The sequence below is a fragment of the Gambusia affinis genome, linkage group LG04 (assembly GCF_019740435.1).
Source record: "Gambusia affinis linkage group LG04, SWU_Gaff_1.0, whole genome shotgun sequence".
Lineage (NCBI taxonomy): Eukaryota > Metazoa > Chordata > Actinopteri > Cyprinodontiformes > Poeciliidae > Gambusia > Gambusia affinis.
Window position 1 is genome coordinate 16972590 of NC_057871.1, and position 24285 is coordinate 16996874.

The 24285-nt window shown below is 39.6% G+C and overlaps 1 long non-coding RNA gene across 1 annotated transcript in view; it reads right to left on the minus strand.

Annotated features, from left to right (window-relative positions):
* LOC122830023 overlaps positions 1-23845 on the minus strand; it is a 35517-nt gene extending 11672 nt beyond the window's left edge. Inside the window, exons 1-2 of the long non-coding RNA XR_006370472.1 lie at positions 23699-23845; positions 13671-13818 (exon numbers count right to left, since the gene is read on the minus strand). This is a non-coding gene — a long non-coding RNA (uncharacterized LOC122830023). The remainder of the gene's footprint in view (positions 1-13670; positions 13819-23698) is intronic.
* Between the last annotated feature and the right edge of the window lie 440 nt (positions 23846-24285).

The window sequence follows — 24285 nt, forward strand, 5'->3', positions numbered from 1 at the left end:
AAAATCTAATGCATAAACATTATCTCACCCCCACCACCACCACCACCACCACATCCTTCTTCTTACTGCTTCCATTCCCTCCCTCTCACCTAAAGCGCAAAAGCTTCCGAACGACTTTGGAAGAACTTTCTCTTTTTTTTTTTAGAGTCTTCAGTAACTTAAATAAGAGGCGATCTGGGATTTGGATATTGTTATGTCTCATCAAAGGAAGAGATCTTCTGCTGTCATCCCTTGCTGGTTTTCTTGTTGTCTGTCAAGAAAGATGCCCCTCCTCAAGACTCACTGTAGTCTGAAACACCATGCTTCGCCCTATTCCATTTCTTCTACTTTTGGTTTTTATTTTCTGAAAAGGAATCTTTGTTAGGTTGTAAACTACCTCATAGAATTGGTGGCTCTTTTGGCTCCCAAACATCTCTTTTGTTATCATCTGTAGCATCATGTATGTCAAGAAATCGTTTTGCATTCAGTGTTTTTATAAGAAGCCTAATTTTATGAATTATACTACAAAAGCTATTATTCTTACTTTTGTGAAATATCTTAATTAGGCTTAATTTTCATTTAAATCAAAGACAAAAACAGTAGATGTTCTGAACAGATATGCGTATTCAGTCTGCCCCTCTGTGTTGTCACATAATGGATGATCCCTCATCGTCATATGTGATTGGCCACAAGCTGGTTGTTGTTATTGACTACAAGGCCTCGACTCTTAGAGCGCGTGACCCATCACTCCGAGTCACCAAATAAAAGAAATCAGCCGGAAAAGTCAGCAATGGTTGCTTTTTTGCTACAAACACTTAAAAAAAAGAATAGATCTAATTACCTCAATATGGCAGTATAATATAGAGCTTTCAAAGACCAAAAGAATTGCCAAATATATTCTCTACGATGGACTATCCAGGATGTACACCCTTGGAAATAGGCAACAGCTCCCTTTTGACCAAAGACAAGTGGGCATAGAGAACGGATGGATGGATTTTAGAAAGCATCTGTCTGTGTGTGCAAAACTGTACCCTGGGCTTGTGTATTTGGCTATAATACAGCCAAATGCCCTTCATAAAAGTGTTGCCTTTTATTAAGGGCAGCACTCAGAGAATAATTGCTACTGGACTCACTCATGCTGCATTTATTGATTTATTTTTGCAATTGACAACCTTGCTGCTTTCTGCAAATCCCCACAGTGAGTGGTAGGCAGTCAAGATGGCGTCTTCCTGATGTCATCGTCAAGCTTTTGCAGCTTGGAGTATAGGACGTCATCATAAGTTTGATGGCTTGGTAATAAAAAGCCTCGCAATGACTCAAAATGAAACCAAAATTACATTACTTTGAGATTCATTTAATGCCACCCACATGTCACCCTCTCCCACTCATTCTTTTTTCCCTTTTCCATTTAAAAACCCTCTTGTACACCAAGGAATGCTGCCCATTGCCGACACCCCCGTTTCTCCTCCCCTCTTGCACCTGCCGCTGTGAACAGCAGGATCCCAGTGTGTGATTCTGTTCATCCCTCACTTTTTTTCTCTGCACTTACCGCTCGTCCTTCCATCCCTTTCTTTCATGTGTGCACTGCTGTCAAGCCCAGCTGGATCAGGCCTGGCAGTCTATTCGCATGCTGTCTTTGTTGGTGTTGAAACAAGCAGCGCTAAGCCACCGATGGTAAAGCCCCAAAACTCTTCTTTTCATGTCTATCTAAGAGACTAAGTTGAAAAGATGCAAAAGAAATGTGCTTATATAGACTTATTCAAAGTTGTCATGCTTGTTCTTGTCTTCTTGGAAAAACACAACTAAGGTCAGTAATTTTGTTTTAAGAGCTTTTTTCAGTAAGCACTTTATATTGAAGATTTTCTCAAAATTTTTGCCGCCGAACAAGGGAAGGCACTCTGAAGTATGGCAGAGTGACTGAAATTAGTCTTAATGCGAGTCTTGAAACCACATTTTCATCAGGGAGACGCGAGCTATGAAGGTGCTATTTATTTATAGATTTATTAACAAATAAATCCAAAGGTGGTTCAAATGTGCTTGTGTTCTTTTAGAAAACGTCGCTGAAGATCTTCAATTACAATCATACTTACAGCTGATCTTGGTGGATTCAACGAAAACTATGTCCAGATGTAACAAACGCGTCACTTAAAATTCGCTTAGTGCAGCGTTTCTCAGTTCCGGTCCTCACGCCCCACCGCCCGGCATGTTTTATGGGTTTTCCTTCTGCCACACACCTGGATTGAATATTTTGGTGATTAACAGGCTTCTGAAGTACTTAATGGTCATACAGTCATTTGAATCAGATGTTCTGGAAGAGAGGCTCATCTAAAACATGCAGAACCGGAGGGCCTGAGGAGCAGAATTGAGAAGCACTGGCTTAGTTAAAAAAAAAGAATGAGCCATGCTTTTATCAAATGTTCTAAACACAGAATTTGTTTTCACATGAAAGAATAGACGCATTGGAAAGTTCAAAAATATTTTAGACTTTGGGTAAATTTTTTTAAATTGACAACAGAACTCATCTCAGAAAATTTAGCTACAAAGAATATCAAAATATATCAGTCGTTTGTGAGAGCAAAAATGGAAATTTGTTTTTCCTGAAGTTTGGACGAAATCTCCTTTTGTCCTGTCCTCATGAACCCTGCACTGTATGACCTCTCATCGTGTAGTTTAAGGCTCATACAGGCCCTAAGAAATGCTGACCCCTATGTCAATCGAAACAGTATATCAGCCTTGTGTTGCAAAATTGTTGGTACTAATAACATAAGTTTGACTCAGTCAGACCTCTAATGATGGTGAGTTCAGTTATGCCCAAACAGACATATAATCTGTACACACTAACACACACAAACAGATACATCACTGCAAGCCATCCCTTTCAAATTCTAACTTCATCCTAATTCTTCTCAAAACATCCGCCGTTTTTTGATGTTTCATTTACATGGACAGGAAAAAAAGAGAAAGAAAAACATCAAAGATGAACATTTCAGCAATCAGCCATCACTCAATTAGCGCTCAGCCACTTTTCCTCTTGTGCACTTCCGAAGTAGAGCGTGGAGGGTTTTTGAAAAGTCTTTGAAAAAATATCATACTTTTCCCTTTATCACTTCATCTCATTGCAAAACAATTTCTTCCTATTATCCTCACAGCAGGGAGCCCCGATGTCCTGTAAAGGTGTGCTGCCATGCTTTATAGGCAGAGACGAGAAGCCTCTTTTATGCTTTGCACCTTGTACCCCGGATACATTAAACAGAATCAAAGACGACATTTACATACCATTTGTGTTTCATGTTTGAGGAGCCGAGACAGACTCTGCGTTCATCCTATGTGAACGTTGGAACATTTTGACTTTCTGAACTTTTGTGGAGAAAGATACAGAGGGAAGGGATGATTGAAGGATGGAAGGAGAAAGATGAAGAGTACCACTCTCAAAGTTTTGATACAATTCTGTTTTGATATCTTGTCACAAATCTCCTCGTTTACGTTCAACTTTAGTGGCGTAAATTAGAATTTGCATGAAACTTCCTCTTACTCTCAAAGCTCAAACCTCGGCTGAGACGAGTTATCCTTATGATCTTGTCCTTCATATGTTTGACATGCTAAAAGACAAATTAACTATGATCTTTACTATATTTCCAACAAAATGACATTAACATGCAGAATTAAACAGGTTTTGTTTCATGATATGCCTCACTCTTACCCCTGCTCATCTAGAGTGTTTGTTAATGTCTGCCTCCGTCGCTTTTATATCTGTTGGCAAACATAAATCAATGTCTCTGACTCATTCAGATCAAGTATACATTAAATCGTACAATGTGCATTTCCCCCCCAAAGTTACAATCATCATCTCATTTGGTTTGGTTTGATTGCAAAACCTGTTAAGCTAATGTCATGCCACAAACAAAAAATGGTTCAGCAACGGCTTGAGAAGCAAAAAGGTTGAGGTGTTGATGTGATCTCTATGTTCCCCAGAGCTCGATCCTATCAGTAAACTATGCAACTTGCTGGACAAGACGTCAGACATATGGACGACTCGCCCTGCAACTTATAAGATGTAAATAAATCTGCTGCCAAAATCTCAGTGGCACAAACCACAGAACGCCTCCAGGAGTCTGGTTGATTACATGCCTTAATGAGTCAGGTTTTTATAATGCAATGCTTAATGATGTATATTTAAACAAATATTTAAGCAAGGCAAAACCAGGAATAAAGGCATAAAATTAGGGGGGGGAAAAAACGATCAATTTCAGAGAAAATAGTGATTTTTGGTTTTTAGCTTCAAGTACTGATTACAGTCCTGAAGAAATCACCCCATGCTTTAAATAGCAGTTTTGGATGTTTTAGAAATGGTAAAAATTTGTATTTGAATTCAGTTTGTTTACACAATAAATTTGATCCACATGTTTAACATACCAGGCTTTGTTTGGCTATAACCACTTTTGTTATGGTTTCGGCCTGTAAGCTTAACGTTGGACCATTCACTCCTCCAGAACGAGCATGTAGCGACAGTCGAAAGTCACTTGTGTTTTCATTGTCTTTAGAGCAATCCCTCATACTGTTGAAAATAACTGGGGTCAAAGTGCTTGCCACGCAAACTTGCACCTGCTGTGCAACCGCTCTAACCAGGGCTCCTCTGTCCAAATACTCTTACATTACTTTTCTTTCAACGTTCAGCTCACTTCAAGCTCCTTTTCCGCTTCCCAAACTCTGCCTCTCCCTCTCTTTTACTATTCCTCTCTTTGCGTTCCTGTACACTTTTATCTCCCCCCCCACGCCACCCCACCCCACCTGCAGGTTTAATGAAGTCTGCTCTTGTGTAATCTTACAGCGATCAGGCCCTCTCACCTCCCTTCTCTGACTCAGGTGTGTTTTCCAACAAAGAGCCATTGTTCCTGAGAACCACTGCTGAAGCTCGCCTGGCACAAGCACACACCTGCAGCCAACAAAGATACCTTTATTCACCTTACAAATGCGTGCACAGACACCCGCACGTGCATGCGCCCGCACAAGACATGCCAACATGCAGAGGATCAACCAGTAATGCTACATGTTAATGTTGGCAGTTTGGAATAACTGTTATCTCTTGTGGAGGGATGAAGAAACCAAATTTTAAGAAAGTGGGGCAGACAAGAAAACGAGAGAGGGCAGAAAAATGCAGCCAGTTACATTGCTTCGTTTTTGTTTGCGCAAACTGGTAGCGTCAAACCCACATTTACCTTTTAATTCAAGATTACGTGCTACTTTGTGCTGGTGTATCTCGTGAAATCCGATAAAATAAACTGAAGTTCTTGGCTGTGACGGGATAAAATGCAAAAAGCTGAACTATGAGCAATACTTTTGCAAAGAACTGAAGAATCTCAAATACCAAATAACAAAGACGATCTCTGCTGTGCAAAAGAAGCAACACCAGGGGATTTCCCAAGCACCTGCTGCAGTTTATTTTGAAGGAAATAGACAAGTAATCTTTGTTTTCCCTCTTCGCTCTTCCATCACCTGAAACCTGAAGTCAGTGTGCACCTAAGGGCAGAAAGTTGGTGAAGGGATGATGACAGCAAGGACTGAGGAAAAGAACAGAATGGAAGCAGTCAGGGGATAAGCAACAGAAAACAATGCAGTGGGGCGGATAAGACAAAAATGGGAAGAAGGGGTAAAAAAAAAAAGAGAGAGAGAGAGAGAAGGGAATGGGTTCTTGCAGTTGAGATGTCACCTCACCATCACCAGCCAGACCTGCAGGCAGGCTTTCTCCAGTTCTCAGATATCGCCGTGTTTTAGTCTACGCACGTCTCTGTGAGAAAGGCAAAGTCTGCTCTCATTGTGATTGGATTTCACCTCGCTATGTATGGCGAACACACGTTTCGCCCGAGGATGATGTGCCGACACTAGGTAGACTCCGTCCGCCCCCCGCAAACCCCACCTCAAGGTTAGGGAGGTGGAAACATCATGACATGGCGGTGCATACGATAGCTGACTCGGAGGCGAGAACAACAACGCTGGAAGCAAGTGTGCACGGCATGTGACACAGTGTAACTACGCAACACAGGAGTGTTACTGTTTTCTGGATGAGGAAGTGGCTGGGGTTAAATTAGAAGATCTGTTTCACGCTTCAAACTGAAAGAAGTTCACAACCTCAGCTTTGCACCTCCACTTGTTTGCCTGAACTCCAATTTGCAGCAAGAGCACTGTAAAGTTGTGAAGTATTTTGAGAATAATCTAAGTGGGTTATGAGCTTCTCCGACGTTGGAACATGGGGGAGAAGGAGGGTGGAATATGACTGAAGGGGAGGGGTATGGGTGTGGGGGTAAAGGATGCTTTTGTGATTTTACATGTGACAGGAGTGAAGCGAGGGATGGAAATAGAACAATGGAAGAAATGCTGAGCTTCTGAGGAGGCCCTCAAAGACTTCCAACTCAGAGCCTGATAAAAGCTCCTCTATTTCATATCCCCGCACCCCCTTTTCTGTCTTACAAACACACACACACACACACACACATCTCACTAAAGAAAATAGTATCAAGCGTTGTGTGTGTGTGTAGCTGAGCGACAGATCGCCAGGGTGTGACAATCATGACGGTTTCAAGCTGAGGATTGTTTCTTGAAACAGAGTCAAGGCGGTGTCATATTCTGATCGCCGCAGGATGAAAGTAGAATAAACATGGTAAACATGCCAGGAAATTTTGGTAAAAAATATCTAAAAGTGAGCCATACAATGGGAGGATGGCAACTGTCTGAGAAGTGGCAGTCTCCTTCTGTGGTTGGCTGTCAGTGACACTGCCTGTAAAGAGCACTTTGTGGATTAATGGGAGTGTCCTAAACATAGAGGAAGATAGTACTGATTTTAAATATTAGCAATGGGGAGCAATAGAAACACCTTTGAATCAACAAATTGAGATAATTCAATCCATACCTCTACAAACATTGGAGAAAGAATGGGTTGCAGTCAGGAGTTCAGTGAATTCTTGAACAGTACCGTGGCTCCTGTTCGTTATGTCCAATTAGAAAATTTCTTTGCTATTAAATATTCCACAGTTAACCGTTTTATTATTACAATGTGGCAGTGAGTGGAAACAGCAGTGTCTAAGGAAGTATTCTCTAATTCAACACATCTTGAAGTTGGCATCAACTTCAAGATGATGAAGTTGATGCCAACTTCAAGATGATGAAGTTGATGCCAACTTCAAGATGTGTCCCTCGTGTTGCATACTTTAACTAAATGGTTAAACTGCCTCGGTAGCATGCAGTCATGCTCTATAGCAGTGGTCCCCAACCACCGGGCCGCGGACCAATTGGTACCGGGCCGTGCAAGAAATAATTAAATATGTCCGTTGTATGTATTGAGTGTGGAGGAGCTTTTATTTTGAAAATCCTAAACTGGATGCTGTTGGTTATGTTTTGCACGCCAGCATGCAGCAGAATGAGTAAGAAACAACAGCATCAATCCTCACAACGTGGATGACACCAGAGTGAACCAAAGGAGAAAATATGCTGAGGGTATTTACTAAGTGGGAGCAGCTGAGTGGGGAACCTCAAAGGACAGACGGAGAGAATCTATTGGAATGACCACCTGAACTGGAGCCAGACATTCAGAGATCAGAGACTGAAAAACAGAGCACAGCTTAACGACAAAATGAGAAAAAGGAACTCTGAAAGGGAAACAGAAACGGAGAGCAAGGTATTGAAAGGACCGGATTAAAAGAATAAAAACAGTCCAACATATCACAACGTTGTCCTGTTCGAACAGACAGCAGTTATGCAGACCCATGTGCAACAAATTTTGGTGCATTCTGACACCTCTCAGTCAGAACCAGCAGCACCTTCTGCAATTTGATGTGCAGTTGCTTGTCTGTTCCACACGAGTCAAATTTTGCTTCTCCAATTACAAAGGAGTTCATTGCTGAAACAGTAAGACATGCCCAGGTGCTGTATCTGCCCTAATCATCGGCCCTTCTTCACAGTACGACAGTCGATTTGAGTTCATTTCTCCTGATCCCATATTATTTCTATAATGTGCATTGGCCAAACATTTCCTCTTTGGTCTCAGTATCGTTTCAGTTTAAATATCGTTTCAGTTTGTTCAGCTGAAACTTTGCAAATCTCATGCAAAGCCTCTATGGCAGGCCAGACTCAATCACACCTCGGTTTATTGTGATTTATCTTGTTAACTCGGCCTGTTGATTTTATACGCCATGCACGTGGCTTGTGATGTAAAAACTTTTTTTAGTCTGTCATTTTGCTAAATTACAGTCTTATTTTCGTTTTATAAATAGTTTTGTAACACTCCTTAGATCATAGGTTCTTATGATCAGTCTTGTTCTTTTATGAACACTTGGTTATTCAGAAACCGGTAGAAAATCATAGTCGGGCCACAGAGCTAAAAAAAAATCTAAAGCATTAAATTCTCTGGAGAACCACCTACTGTTTCTTATTGTCTTACTATTCTTTTTGCCCTCAGCTAGTATGTTATATCACTGCAGCTGTCTGTCTGTAAGAGCAAAGCTCAGTGACTTAGAATATAGGGAAGCATGATATGGCAGATTTGTTGCATCAGCAACATATTGTGCCTTTAAACATGCGTCTGGTTAGCAGCAACAATTGTTAGAGGAAATAAAGAAATTGTTTTGTTTTCTTTGCAAAATAGCTCAAGTGCAGCAAGACAGACAGCATCTAAAAACACCAGTTTTCAACTTTCGACAGCTGGCAATGTTGGTAGGCTTACAGTAACGCCACAAGCTTTATAATTTTGGATGATGGATTTAATAACAGCGCTACAATATTACAACATTTCCCTGACTTGTCTCCCTAGTTTTCATTCTTCTGTTTGTTCACTAATATTCATAAAAAATCTGATGCCTTCAAATAACAGAGGGATTAAATTCAGATTAAATAATGCACAGAAATACTTTCTCTAATCAATAGGTGTACTCTGACTGCAGTTGGTTGCACTGTATTTTATTTTGCGGTATCTGAGTAGAGGGGAATGAATACAAATTTAAGAATTCTTTTAGATTTTTAGTTGCAAACATTGCTGAGAACCATTTCTGGATTTTCTTTGAGTTGCTCAAAGATGTAACAAAATGCAAAAAGGGGCAAATATGCCAACTGTACGTTTCCACTGTACCTCTAATATATGCGCCACTGACAGTAAAAAGCTAATGAAGGTTTTCTTTATGGTTTTTGTCTCTGTCTCTATCAAATGTGAATTAATTCATGATGGTAATGTGTGGGACGTTTTGGTGTGTTCTGCACGTATTCTGCCCGAGTGTGTTCAGAACTTTCTTTATGCCGTTCTTGGTTTCCTGCCTTCTGAAGCATGTGGAGAGAGGGAAGCTAATTAGACTTGCTCAGCCTTGGAAGTTGAGGAGCAGGGGGGATTGTTAGCTGGCGGACTCATGGCGGCTCCCTGCGACATGATTGATTTGGACTGTCACAGCACTCAGCTGGGTGTCATTGCAGGGCGACATTACGTCGTCTCATGGTAACATCTCCCCACCACCCCGAACGCAGTCACCAGTGTTCGACCCACATCAAAGCACAAAAGGAGACACATTAGCATTTTTAATCAGAGGCGAGACTGGACGCTGTGCAGGCACCCTGGATTTGAGCCGTTACTTTATTCTCCGGGTGCCCAGTCTTCCCCTCCTCGAAATGATCTCACCTACAACACCCCGTGCAGTACACACATATTTAGACAAACACACAAATAAAAGGGGCTTACCAAACGGGTTATGGTGTGACCCCGTGGTGGAAAATTAACGAGACCCATCTGCAGTCAGACTTCAATTAGCATTCAAGAGTTTGCCCTCATTTTCAGAACAAAAGTCTTTCTTTCTGAATATTTTGTTGTCTTGCGAATCAGAAAACGAGGGCCACCAGAAGGTTCTCCTTTGCGTTGTGCATGGCCTCCCTTGGAACACGCAGACGGATAATTAGGGCTACACTCCTGGTGAGAGGACAAAGATGATGCTAATTCAATTCATGAAGGGGTCTCCCGTTAATTACAAACAGAGTTTCTCTCTCTACTGAGTGAACAATTGCACAGCTGAGTGGTTAAGGTTAAAGGGAGCAGCGTTCATGTTTGGAATCAAACGAGATTAGCTGTGATTGGTGTGTCCCTTCAGCCCTCTCAGGAATAATTTAGCTAATAAAGTACCTGAACTGCCTCTTTTATGTTTTGGAATTAGCCTGAAAGGGGAAAAGGAAGTGAATAAAAGCTAGCTGTTGATAATTAAAATGCTAAGGCAGCTTATTCCAAGCTGACGTTAAAGCAAATAAAGACAGCTAGTATTCTTTTTAAATTAAAGCGACGACAAAAAAAAAAGGGGTTGTATTGAGTTACCCTTTTGATAGTTAAAAGAGAAAGGAAAACCCATGTCAACTATTAATGTGAAATCGGTATTCAAAAGCCTCATGGCTATTCTTCCATTGAATAGAAATTTAATACAAACAATTTCTGTAAAATTTTGAAAATGTGCCGACCGTTCAACCTAAGCAATAAAATGGTTACACCATTTCAAGTGATGACAAGTGGGAAATTGGCATACACCTACAGCGTGTCCGCTTGTGAAAGCTCCTGTCAAAACAATCAAAGATGAACAATCAGAGGACATGCCAGTTTTTGAATGTTAATTTAAAATAGTTTATTTTTGCGACTTTGTCTCAAAGCTAGCTTTCAAAGTTGTTCAGAAGACACAATATTTCAAGTTGCTGTGATGACTAAAAAGGAGGTAATGAATTAGAAATGCATAATTACAAAGATGCAGATACAGAAATAAATAACTGTTACTATTGTGGCTGATTTAAAACATTTATTTAGATGTTTATCTCAATATATATATATAATCACTACAATATATCTCTACTGCAATTTACAAGACTCAATGTCAGTAATGATAAAAGACCGTTAGCAGTTGTTGCCACAACCTGTTATTAGGTTTATATTTAAGACATTATGTAATCATTTTTATTTACTCTGGTTGTAAATACAACCAGAGTAAATAAAAATTTTAATGACAATTTAAAACATTCTAAAATAAAAAAGAACGACAAAATCAGTAAGGTGGCAAATTCCTTTTTATTGTATTGTATGTGCAAAATAAAAATATTTTAAGCAGTTAAGTTTCTCCACTGATGTTTTAGTAGCTCACTGTGTTTAAAATCTAAAAAAAAAAAAGAAAAATACTGTTAGCTCATAATTACAATTGCAAATGTAGCAAAAAAAACAAAAAACAAAAAAAACCAGAAAAATCTCAAAACAAGAAAAGCAAAGGCGTTTAGCACGGTGAGTGAAAGAAACAGACTTAATCTGCATGATCATCACTCTGGCAAGCGCTCGTGATCAAATACAGAAGGGGCTAAATAATAGATCACAAATGTGCTGTCACTGTCTTTTGTTTTGATGTGTGCACTGTGATGAGCCAGAAAGTGTGCCTTGCAGTTTAACTTACAGACTCATTTACAGTGGTGCAGCGCATTTGCCCTCTAACCCAGCAAACATGACTCATTTTGAGAGGAAAAAAAAAAAAAAAAAAAAGTTGAGAAGAAGCTGTCACACACTGAGGGAGAGAGAGGGGGATGATGTGATCTGTACTAAATTTAGCTGATGGAAAATTTTCGGCAGAGTCTGAATGAAAGTGAGCAAACTGAAGCGAAGGTTTTGTCACCCCTCTGCAACTGGTACGGTGACTTTGAAACAGAGGCTGTGATGTGCGCCAAAATGAAAGAGATAAAAATACAGCAAGGAGCAAATGGCTGCTGATGATGAGGACGAAGGGGAAAGGATGGGGGGGGGAAACAAACTCGAGTCATCATTGCTAATCGTGTTATCGCACTTTGATGTGTCAGCGGTGAACACAATGTACTTCCATCATTTATGACTTTTAAGTGAACACATGATGGCAGAGGATTACATTTATCAGTGGGGAGGTTGGGGAGAGGAGCTTTGAAAGAGATATGCTAATTTAGCCAAGGAGCAAAAGAACAACATCAAATATGTACCAAAGAATAGCCCAGGGACTTTCAAGTCTTAATATCCTTCAGAAGTGCTTTATCTCCACACCACAACCTGCATTTACAGCACAAACAGGAAAAGAGCCCGTTGTAGCTTCAAAGCGCTGCTGGTCCACGAGTTTAATTCCAGATCAGGCCTAATAAAGGTTATCGGCTGGACCACTAATGAAACAAAGACAAGTGCACATATGCAAAGGGTGTTAGCTTGTTTCGCGTCACGCCCTCTTTCTCCTCTCCGTCTTCTCCTTTTCCTCCTTCTTTCATGGTGGATGTTTGAATATTTTTTTTTTACTCCAAGTGTTTTAAGTTCCGCATCAAAGCGACTGAAAACAATGTGCGACCCATCTGACTCTGACTCTCTTCTCGCTCTCCCGCAGTCAGCGTTTGGAATCATAGCAGGGTGGTGCTTGCTTGATAGTTTGATAGTCATTTGTTTTGATCTGCGACTCCTTTGTCTCTATTTGGGTCTGAAACAATAAGAGATTAGAACCCTAGACTGAGGGTGGAAGCACGGAGAAAGAACAAATGCTGTCTTTGTTGTTCTCCTTTCAAGTTTGCTTCTTTTCCCACCACAAATCTTGCAAAAATATAAAACTCTGCCTCCAAGTGACTTGCTGTGCTCTTAAAGCCCTCCAAAAGCCCTCTCTCAGAGGGATGTTACAAGCTCAGGCAGTAATGATTTTGACTTGCTGCACAAGCAAAAGACTGCCTAGCTAACTTTCTAATACACGACAACAGGCAAAATTTGTTTTCATAGTTCAGTTATGGCATCCCAATTATGAGCATAAATCCAGGGAAAAAGGGTGCATGATGAGAAAATTGCAGACAGAAGGTTGGTAATTGAATGGGGACTGTATTTAAGATCTTTTTCTCCTTCTTTGCCATCAGACATCAAGGCAAGAGACAAAGAAGAACAGGAAAAGAGAAAGTGCACTCTACCAGTGGGGACCTTGACTGAAGATGAAAGCTTTCAAGGAATCAAAGAAGCCCCGTCACTCATTATACCTTGGTAGAAAACTTCAATACCTGTACACCACAGTCGCAGCAATGGGTGCCACAATAGGTGGACGGGGATTCAAGGTGAAGGTCGGAACCAATCGCGATCTTTCAAAGACACAGCCGCTTATCTATAATCTGAATGTTAAGGCAAAATGGTGACTAAATGTACAGTTCACGTCCAAGGCCTAAAATCCAAGGCTCTGGTTTCGTGTTACCGTTTTTTTGAACTCATTCTTTGCTCACCCGACTCCTCCAAAGTAAAGCCAGGCATGTTGATTATTAGTACAGCACCATTCATAGCCAGATATCAGTGCTTTACAGAACAAGCACAATAAAAGAATGTACAATACACATTAAATAAATGTTACTTACGCTATCTTGAAGTTTTACTTTACTTTTTAAAAAGTTGATTAGTGTCTAAGATAGATCATAATCAACAAGACTAAATACAGAGATTTAAGTCTCAAGCAATATGCTAGATGAGAATTTTGAGCAGAAATTAATTTGGGATCTGAAGAATTTTTATCTAGCTAGATAGTTTTCTTATTTGAGCAACACAGGTGTGACAGAAGAGGCGTTACAGCTGCAAATAATTCAGCCTTATAGATATATTTGAGCTAGAGTTAGTCTGATACCAACAAGATCCTTCTAGTCACCTTTAAGCCATCCACCACCTGGCACCACCTTACCTGTCCAAGCTCCTCTTCATTCACTCGCCCTCCCACTCCGTCAGGTCCTCTGTCTCTTTTCCGTCTCCTCCATTTTCCTCAGCACCATGTGGGCCAGAACCTTCTCTTACTCTGCATCCCAGCACTGGAATCAGCTGGATCCTGATACCTGCAACATTGATTCCCTTCTTCAGTTTAAAAACCACCAATATCAAAATCATTTGTTCAAATTTGCAAGTTCTCTGTAATGTTTTAACTTATGATGGTTGGCTGATGGTTTGTTGGTTTATTGTCATGTTTTTTTTTTTTCCTCATCTTGTTTGTACAGTGTCCCTAAGTGTTTTGAAAGGTCCTTTAAATAAAATGTATCAAGAAGCTGAACAAGCAGTGACAAGGAAAGTGTTTGTCTTTAAAACTACAAATCTATTTATGCATTCGATTCATTTTCCATGCATGTTTGCCTCTTGAAGACACCTGAAAAACAGAGTGGAGGACTTGCTTTTGAGAGGTGTGTGTTACTGGACCAGGAGCTACATTTACTACCTGGAATTTGCTCTTATGCTTAAAACAGAACCTTGGAATCTGGGACTAATTGACTGAAATGGACCCATGGTTGGTTTAAATGCCTGGGTTGGCAGCTGTGACTGGATGTGATTTAAAAAAAAAAAAAAAAAAAAAAAAACCAAACTTAAAAATCTCCAAATAGTTGACAGGTCATTTGCACTTGTGATGCCCTGCTCTGTAGACTAACACCTACTGTGGGATCCCCAAGTTAGTTTGATGTAAAAATAAACTTTTTTCAGTCAAATTATCATTTAAGAAATTGAACAACACAACACAAGACAACAGCAAACATGTTTCTGGAGACATATTAAACATCCATGTTTTGGTATGTGAAAATGAATGATTAATTTCCTCAATAAGATTGCCAAGTGAATATATTTTTAATAAACATATCTTCTTCATAATCACTAGATATTCCAAATTAGCTATTAATTTACTTATTCTTCTAAAAGAATCAGAGCAAGGCTCTAGCTGTTGCCAAATGTATGAAATATGTGGATGTAGATTTGTTTTACTTTGATTAATACTTTATAAAACTGTTGTTAAATGTTTGCAGTTTTAAATTATCTTGTGCCCTATATATTTTTCTTTGTGCATAATTGAAAAGCAAAGTATTATTTATCTTTTTTTTCCAGTCTGTTGAGCTATTAATGAAGAAATGTGTTACAGGGACAGATAATGTGGAATATATTGAAGTTGCTTTGTCAAGATTGTCACCTTTGAAATTTGGTATTCTTATTTTATAGGTATTTGCCAAATGTATGAAATATTTAGCAACACTGCTTTCCTAACTTGTGTTTTCACGTCACATGAAAGTACAAGTTTGGAAAAGTTGCTGCTTTTCCAAACTTTTTTCTGCTTATGTTATGTATCATTACAAATCCTGTCTTTATTTGCAGCTATCTGTCTCTGCCACTGTATTGAAAACTTTAAACTCAATTTTTGTCTTAGTGGGGGGACTACAAATTCAAAACACACCTGGAAGCAATAGAAAATATTATTAGATAAAAAAAAAAATGTCAGTTTGTTTAGAAATAATAACAATGCAGCATTTAAAGCACCAGTCCAGTAAAAAGCAGAAGCGATGGTGGGGAGGTCAGCTATTGTACTAAGTAGGACCCAACCCGATGATGATGATGATGATGATGATGTGACTTCACGTTGACACACATTGCGAGGCTCGTCCTGGTCTGTCACCTACTCTCCCTGCGCTTCCTCCCATGATGCCCCCAACCAAGCCATCCCCCACCCCCTGCGTCTCCTCCCATCCCTCTGTTGTTTCGTTTTATCTCTTTGAAAAATAATGAAAGCAAGCACTTGCAACTGTGGCTCCATTGATGTTCAAATACACAACCAGCAGATTCAAAAAACACATTCTGGGATCAAAGTAAAAAATAAAAAAAAAAAAAGGAGGGAGAGAGGGTGGAGTGGGGTGGAGGACGAGGTGGGGGTATCTTCTTGTTAGCAATGAAATTATGAGCGCAGAGGAGTCTAGGGTGCAGAGCTCATTTGCTAAGACTGTGAGGCAAATAGTCGTTAAAGAATGGCCTATAAGTAGGCATTAAATGAAAATGCCTGTGCGATTCCGGCGGATTAGCATAAGAACCTTTTCTTGCCTGGCCAGCTAATAATATTCATTTAAAATAAATACATGGAAAATGAATCTGTTTGAAAAGACGAGCCATTGCACATATTTACTGAAGGGGCCGACGGAATGAAAGAGCGGGAATGAGCAGAGCGCTCGCAGGGATGTGGACTTGCGAACATCGTCAGTTCTTTGAAGTTACGGAGACTGGAATATTTAAGTATTCACAAAAAAAAAAAAAAAAACTTTTGGGAGGAGAAAGGTTTTACATTTTACTAGGCTTTTAAGGAAACAACAAGGCTGAAGATGTCAAGTACCAAAGCTGCTCTATTTTTGAGCAATTTCTTGGTTTTGCTTTCACACATTACCTCACAACAACGTCTTAAAATTTGGTTACACTGCAACTACAAATTTTAATTTGGGACTTTATTTTATATGACAAAGATACATGTTTATATATATATTTTTTTTACAAAAAAAAAAATTGAAAAATGTTATGCATTTGGGTTATGTCTTTATAAGCTTTATGCTAGAGGCAGCCATTTTTACCTGTTTTGTTAGCAAAATACCTCAATTTCAGTCAGAGAGAATGGGGAGAATTTCAAATGCCAGTTTTCAAGTTTTGCTAAATCTCTACTGTATTTAGGTTTGGATTTTGATTGGACATACTTTGACTAAAACCATATAATCGTAGCCATGGCTGAATGCTTAGGGCCAACTTGGACCTGAACCTCCTCCCCAGTCTCAAATTGTTTGTACGTTTTCTCCCAAAATTACTTTGCAATTTAACTCCATTCCTCTTCCTGTCAATTCTGACCATCATTTGTTTCAGCTCCTAAAGAAAAGCATCCCACAATATGAAGCTACAATCATCTTGCTTCACTGTTGGGATGGTGCTTTCAGGTTAAGTTACAAGGGTAGATTTCTGCCATCATATTTTCAATATAGACTTTAACATCCGTGTGTTTGCAGTGTCTCTTACATGGCCTTTTGAACACTAATCCAGACTTTTTGTAGGTTTCTTACAACAATGGTTTTCTTCTTGCCAGTCTTCCCTTAAAGCCAGATTTGCAGGGTTCACAACTAAATGCTTTCTCCGTCAACATACTCTCACATCTGCAGCTTCCCCAGAATCAATATGCAATATCAATATCTTCCTGCCCACTGCTCTCTGCATGTCTCTCCCTGTCCTGTGCAAAACTCTTTCCATTTTCAGGTGATGGAAAAAGCAGTGCTACTTTTTTTTTTTTTTTTAATCCAGGCTTGGACAACAGTTTTATAATCTAACCCTGCTTTTATAATTTAACCCTGCTGGAGTTATTAAACCCGTTTCCTCTCTGACAATTCTTTAGGCTATTCAAAGAGCAGCAGGGATAATTATGTAATAAAATAAAAACAGTTTAGGGAGAAGTTTTTAATTTAGTTCAGCTTAATTCCATTTATTTTTATAGAGCCAATTCCCAACAAACGTCTCGAGGCACTACGAGAAAAAACTCACTCATAGTAGGAAAAAAATACTGTCAATTTAATCCAGCCACACGGGGAGATTCAAAGTGAATTTAGACATTTTCATCTGATCTTAACTGTAAGTCGGTGTAATTAAATGTAGTTTATTTACTAAACAGATTTTCTGTCTATAGCCACCTAAATTCAATCTCTGACTTTGCAGCAATCCCTCCTTTTGAGTGAACACCTTGGGCTTCATGAATAAAAGAGCATGCAGCTTTCAAGCTTAAACTTGGAGTAGGGACAAATTTTTGGAAAGTGCAGCGCACAAAAACATTCACAGGTTCTAAACCATGCGCACATTTCCTTCATACGTCCCAGAATTTGTGATCAGAGCGCATGTGCAGCTGCTGTGTGGACCGCCCTGTTCCCGGCCATATATACAAAAGCAAATTTGCATATCGACCCAGAAGGCTCCCACCATGCGTCCAAATAACAGCGACAGCGGATGCTGCTTTCCAACCACTATTGAAACCAGTAATACATTTTGTTCAAAAGGTACCTTTCAGGGAACACAGGGTCACCAAGCAAAATGTGAAAGTAAAAGAAATTTTAAAAGGAAAACATTCAAAATATAAAGCAAAATAGAGCATTTAGAGAGTAAAACTATGGAATGTATTGATCAATCAAAGTGAAAAATCAATGTGTGAACAGCTGAATTTTCCACCAGGATTCAGATATTGCAAAGGCCAAAAATCTTTTCTTTGTCACATTTTGACAAAGAAAATTTTCACATTTTCTTTGTCTTTTATTTAAAATAATAATAATTCTTCCACTTTGCACTCTTTGCTACTTTGTGCTTGTCCATCTCATAAGGTCCAGTAAATGAATTGAAAATTAAATGAACACTTTTGCAAAGCAATTGTGCAACACATAGTAAACTTAGACCCTACCAATGATCTATTGACCTTTTTTTTTTTTTTTTTTTTTGGATGAACCTCATAAGATTCAACTCATCTGCCACGAATTGTTCCTCCTGATCCGGGATGATTCACGGCTAACAAGAGATGTAAAAGTTTTATTTTGTTCACAAAGTCTGAAACCCAAGACATGAAAGGGGAGTTCTCACCAGTCCAAACCCATCAGCCCTCTGCTGCTCACGGGCCTTTTGATGTCCGTAACTTTGCGGGCCGAGCCAATTAAAATGGCCCCCAAAAAACAAACACCCGCACACGTTCACTTCCACAGAGCCTTGTTTATGTACTCTGTGTCAGCAAATGTGTCAATATGTGTCCTGTGTACGGCAGCCTCTAATGATGTCGGCCCATCACGATAGCCCAGTCAGACGCTGACAACCAGGCCATAAAGTGGAGGAACTCCAGCCGTTTCTATAGCTGCTGCAGAGTTCAAAGGCGGCCATCTTTTTCGAAGCATAACAAGAAAAAAAAAAAAAAAAAAAAAAGAAAGAAAGAAGCCGTCACAGAGCAAGAGACCAAAGATGCCCTCAAGGGTTACACGTCAAACCTCCCTCAACCTGCAGACCCCTCAGCCTACACCTTACCTCCTGGTGTGTCGGCATTGTCCTGAGATGTGTGGTTGGACTGTCAGAAGCTTAAGATGAGGTCAACAAAGCCAGGTAAAGATTCTCCTATCAGTATTATATTAGCCCACTTTCTTAAAGTCAAGGCTTTGAAGTGACACCAAAGTCTGTTGCAAGTATCTCTCATCTTATGTCCTTTTTTCTAAAACACTGCAGTGTCGACATTTCAAGCATCTTTCAGCGTTTAATGTTGAGCCTTTGATTTTTTTTTTTTTAAAGACACTAATTTTAACATCTTCAAGGGAGAAGTGAAGTCTCTGCGTTTGGGTTCTTTTGTCTGCTGTCTTCTGCCCTTTCTCTCTCTCTCTTTGAGATTTGAAAAGATCTCGAGCGAAGAACTTGTTAAAAGGCGGATCTCCATCAAAAGTAATGCAGAATGTGCTTTTTTGGTGACATTTTTACTACTTGGCCATTTTAGCTCGGTGCCTGTCATCTCCACAGCTTCTTTTTTACCCCCCACTTTCAAAACGAAACGTTTTCAAAGAGCAGCAAACACAAGAAGACTGCATTTCAAGTGGAAAACAAACTTGGATTGGGGAAGCTTTGATTCGTTATCATACAAAGTTGAACGGCAAGCAACGCAGACAAAAGGGCATAAAACCTGAGATGTGCCGTGGCATTTTGGGTATTCAGCACCGAGTTGTTGATACGTTTGATACATTGTTGGAGGAAAAACAAGTCCGTGTCTGAGACAAAGCTGGAAGAGCACAGTTACACTTTGGTAGTGATCAATTTAAACGAGATGAGACGAGATACTTTTACTGGTACATGTAACACATGTTTACTTACAAATGCAGCTATAGCTTTTAAACTTTCACAAAATTTGTTTTGGCACGACTGCAACCTGCAATGTATTTCATTGTGATTTGCAACAGAGTAACTCACAGAGAAGAAAAAAGATATATGGATTTTAAAAGTTCTTGTCCAGCTAAAGTAAAACATAAAATGGTAAAATAAAGAAATGCTAAAAAGCACAATCAACCCTTTGGGAAGTGATTTTTTTGTTTTTGTTTGTTTTACTCTAAATACTGCACCTTTGCTCAGAAAAACTCCTACAAGGATTTCTTCCCAAATTATATGGATTTAGTAGCTATTTTTGGTCTCAAAGTAAGAGTTGTCTGTTTCTAAGTGACATCTTGTGGTTTTCCTGAGGTTGCACGTAGCCAAATTACAGACCGAGACATTTATTGTGTTCATAAAGCGTCCATAGCTCATTTTCTTTTCTAGCACAACTGCGCCTGCAATCATCAGAAGATGGTGGCAAGATACTTTACTAAAAGGTCAACACCCAATGTTGGGGGTGGTGAAATTCAATTTATGTTTGCATTAGTTAAGTATCTAAGCTAAAAAAATCTGATAAGAGTTGCATCATGGCCATGCCAAATCCAACTAGATTAGTTTGCAAAAAAAAAAAACACAAAAAAAAAAAGCATTTCTGTGCCCTATAAAACTATGTGTCCTGGAATATTCTACAGACGAGGTACACACCCATTAAATGTACATGCTAAACTATCAAAAGACAGCCACCGAGAGAAAGATAAAATCAACTCTGTAAAGAAACGTAAGCAGAACGCCTGGCTTGCCTTTTGTCACTACTCTCGGAAACATGCTGTAACAGGTGTGGCACAGCTACAGTGTCGGGGTCTTCATCCTCCCATCTTCCCCTTTTTGCTCCTGATCGCACTCTTTTCCATCCTAGGATACCAGTTTTGTATCCATGTATGGATTCATCAAACAAAAGTGAGCCTCACATCACATCAGATAAAGAAAGCATGCCTGGGCACTTCTAACAGCTTCCATAAGATGCCTGTTTCAAGTCCTCACAAGAAGGCTGCCTCTCACTGAAGTTCAAATGAATAGCTCTTGGGCACGCGTTTTCCACAGAGGGAGGATGGGGGGTAAGCTTGCTCACCTCTGTACCAAATTCACATATCCTACCAGGGAGCTACGTGAGGGGAAAGAATTTTTTTTAAAGTGCAGCTTGTGGGCAAAGAAACTGATTCCCTCTTTTCTGTCTTTCAAGTAGCCTCCTCCTCCTCCTCCTCTTCCTCCTCCTCCTCCTCCTCCCTATCCCACTTTTATCACCCAGCAGCCCATCCCCGCCCCCCACCCCATTGAGCCGCCAGTGCAGTGTCAACAAAATTCAGTGAATGTGGCCATCTGATGAAAATCAGCTTTGCTCAATAAGATCCACATTTAAAAAGAGTTTTAAAAAGATTTCCCCTGTCTCCCCATACGAACCCGGTCTATGGTGAAACAGAACTAATTGCCTGGTTATTGGTGCTTTGTAAACCACTGTGTGGTCCTGCTGAACGGTCCTTCGCCATAAGGACCCACTATTAAATAAAGACAATTACAGTTTAAAAAAAAAAAAAAATCTTCAATTTTGATCAGGGAACAATCCTTCAACCAATCCCAATCCTCATGAGTACCTCAGGGTTAAACATTCAGGGAAAACAGTGTTAAGCTGTGGCAAATTAAGTGGAGGGGGACGTTCATTTGACTCCAGCTCTCCCACTAAATATCTTCTCCGATGAGCCTTTGCCCACTGCGCCCCTCCTCTTTCCCTTCAGTGAGGCCTAATTTTCCTGTTTTCTCCGAGAAGATTTCACGGATCATAAGATCAAAAGCTTGCATAAGCTCTGTGTTTGTTTACATCAGCCTACACCCTGGCAAAATAAAGCAGCACTGAATATCCTCCTCTTTCACTTTCCTGGCTCGCACTCATCCCGCTGTCACTCATGACCTTCCACCTCCACTTACTTCATTGCTCTGATTTGCTTTCTGGTTTTTTTTTATCCTCTTAAAATTATCCAAAGCAGGAGATGGGATCAGGGAAGCTGAATCCTTTACCCTCTTTTTTTCCCACAATAAGATCCATATTCATGAGGAAAGACCAAGAAGTGTGCAGCTAAGGCTAAAGCTAAACTTGCATCCTTTGAAAAAGTGCCGTCTCTTTCTGCGAGAGCAGCTGACTCGGCCCCGTCTCTCCACGTGACACTTCTTCTTTGACACAGCCTAAATGAGGTCCTTTGACATTTGAAATGGAAGTGTGACAAGAGGGACCAAAACAACCATCAAATCAACACATGAATAAATAATCTGTTTGCCTTTTCGGTGTCCCATTTCGACAAACGACAGGCCATGCCTCCTTGAAAGATGTCTGTGACTCATTTAGTGCTCAACTGTTTTGGATGAACACATCGCTTTGATGTTCAGCTGAGTTTTGACATGCCTTTATAGTCCTGTTGTTTTGTATGGTAATTTTCCACTGATTTAAATCAGGCAATATCTTGAAGCAACGCATACTGTTGTGATTAGTTGCTTATTGTTATTTTACTGAACACTAACTATTTTCAACAGAAAGTACTTGATAAAAGGAATGAAAAGGAGAAACACATTCTAAACAAAAAAAAAAACTACATATAATGTCCATTTGTTTAGTTGTAATACGTAAAGCAACGTGAATAAGTATATATGTATATTCAGATATTTATATAATACTTTGTAGAAAAAAAGAATAAAAATAAAAAAACAGATTAAGCCTTTGTTGGCAAGGTCAGTTTAAAGATGCTTCCTCTACAGCATGAGTGTCAAACTCCAGTTCTCCAGGGCTGGTGTCCTGCAACTTTTAGATGTGCCACAGGTACAAAACACTGGCATGGATTGGCTTAATTACCCCCTCCTTGTGTAGGTCAGTTCTCCAGAGCCTTGCTAATGACCTAATTATTCCATTCAGTTGTGGTGCAGCAGAGGCACATCAATAAGTTTCAGGACACCGCCCCTTGAGGACTGGAGTTTGACACCCCTGTAAACTAGTCACATGCATTGCTAAGGTTTGATTTTGGCCCATTCAGTCTTTAAATCTTAAAGGCTATGTGAGCCTCTTCTATCATCTCAGATTTTTTTTTAGATGATAGAAGTCCAATTTAAAATTGGGCTTTATTTTCTTCCTCTTCATCTCTTCTGGTAGATGGCTGCAGATTTTTGTCAAGAATGTCATGGTACTTTTTTTTCCTATTCATTCTCCCTTCAATTATATGAATTTTGCCAGTACCTTTATGAAGGAGAAAAAAAAACAAAACAAAAAAAAAAACAGCCCCACAACATTATCTTCTCACCTCCACAGTTCACTGTCGCTATGTTGTTTTTGGGGTGATGTGCAGTGCATTTTGTCCTCTATACATGTTGTGTGTTATGGCATACAAAGAGTTATATGATCTGACAGACTATGTTGTCCCAGTGTTTTCCAGGCTTGTTCAAATGTTGCACACAAAACATACAGTAGAAGTAGATTTTTTTATGTGTGTAATCCAGCAACAACAAACTAGGTAAATGAGTCTTGATTTATTTATTTCAATAACAGAAGGAAACAGTAAATCATGCAACCTTCAAAGTACTCCTGTATCACTAAGTAACACCTTACATCACTACCATCATCCTCGGTCACTAGCAGCCCCAACAATGGCGCCTGCAGCCCTTTGCTAACGTTCAATCTTAGCACATGCTATACAATAACCAATATAGGCATATTGGATATTCATGTAACGGGCAAAAGCTCATCTATATGACAACATTTTCTACCTCCACAACACCCAGTTCCAACACTAATCAGCTTTATGAAAGAAAAAAAGCATAACTAGAGACTAATTAGACGCTAAGGACTCACACCTGGTAAACACACAGCAACAACAGCGCACACAAACTACCAATCAGATTAAAACCCAAGTTCTATTGTTTTTAACAATAGTAGAATCAGCATGCTATGTGTAAAACTCACTGAACCAGCAGCAAAAAAATACATAAATAAACATAGCTAATTTCACAAAGCTAAATACATAAAGTCAGTCCTACCTTTGCGTCATTGTCATAATCCATGTTAGAATAAATATTTCCACGCAGATCTTGTAATCCATTGTCCTTGTGTCACACTGACACGATTCCTCACTATTTTCAACTTTTCTGTCTCCATGGATGCGCCTGTAAACTCAAAGGACTTCCTTCACGTTAGCGCGCAGCTGTGCGCAGCTGGAGCTTTCCGGTCATTTACGCAAATACGTTTTTGCTAGTTGTGATTGGTGAATGATGTTGCTATGGGAGTTTGTAATCCCCCCTGATTCTATTGGCTATTGGATGTGTCAATCACCCAAATCAACCAAGGCTTTTATAACCAGAGCGCCCAGGATAGTGCTTTAAGTATCACTCCGCTCTTATAAAAACCATTGTTAATAAACAATATTTATAGGAAGATAGATGTTAGGGGAAAAAATTAAAATTAAAAAGTAAATTTAAAAAAAAGAGAGAAATTTGTAATTGCATACATGGTGCTGAAATGTCCAAAAATGGCACATTTAGAATGTTTGCCTGTTATTTTATCAACTAATACCTTTCCAAAATGTCTATCCTTAATTTTATTGGAATGAAATACAGTAAGTGGTCAG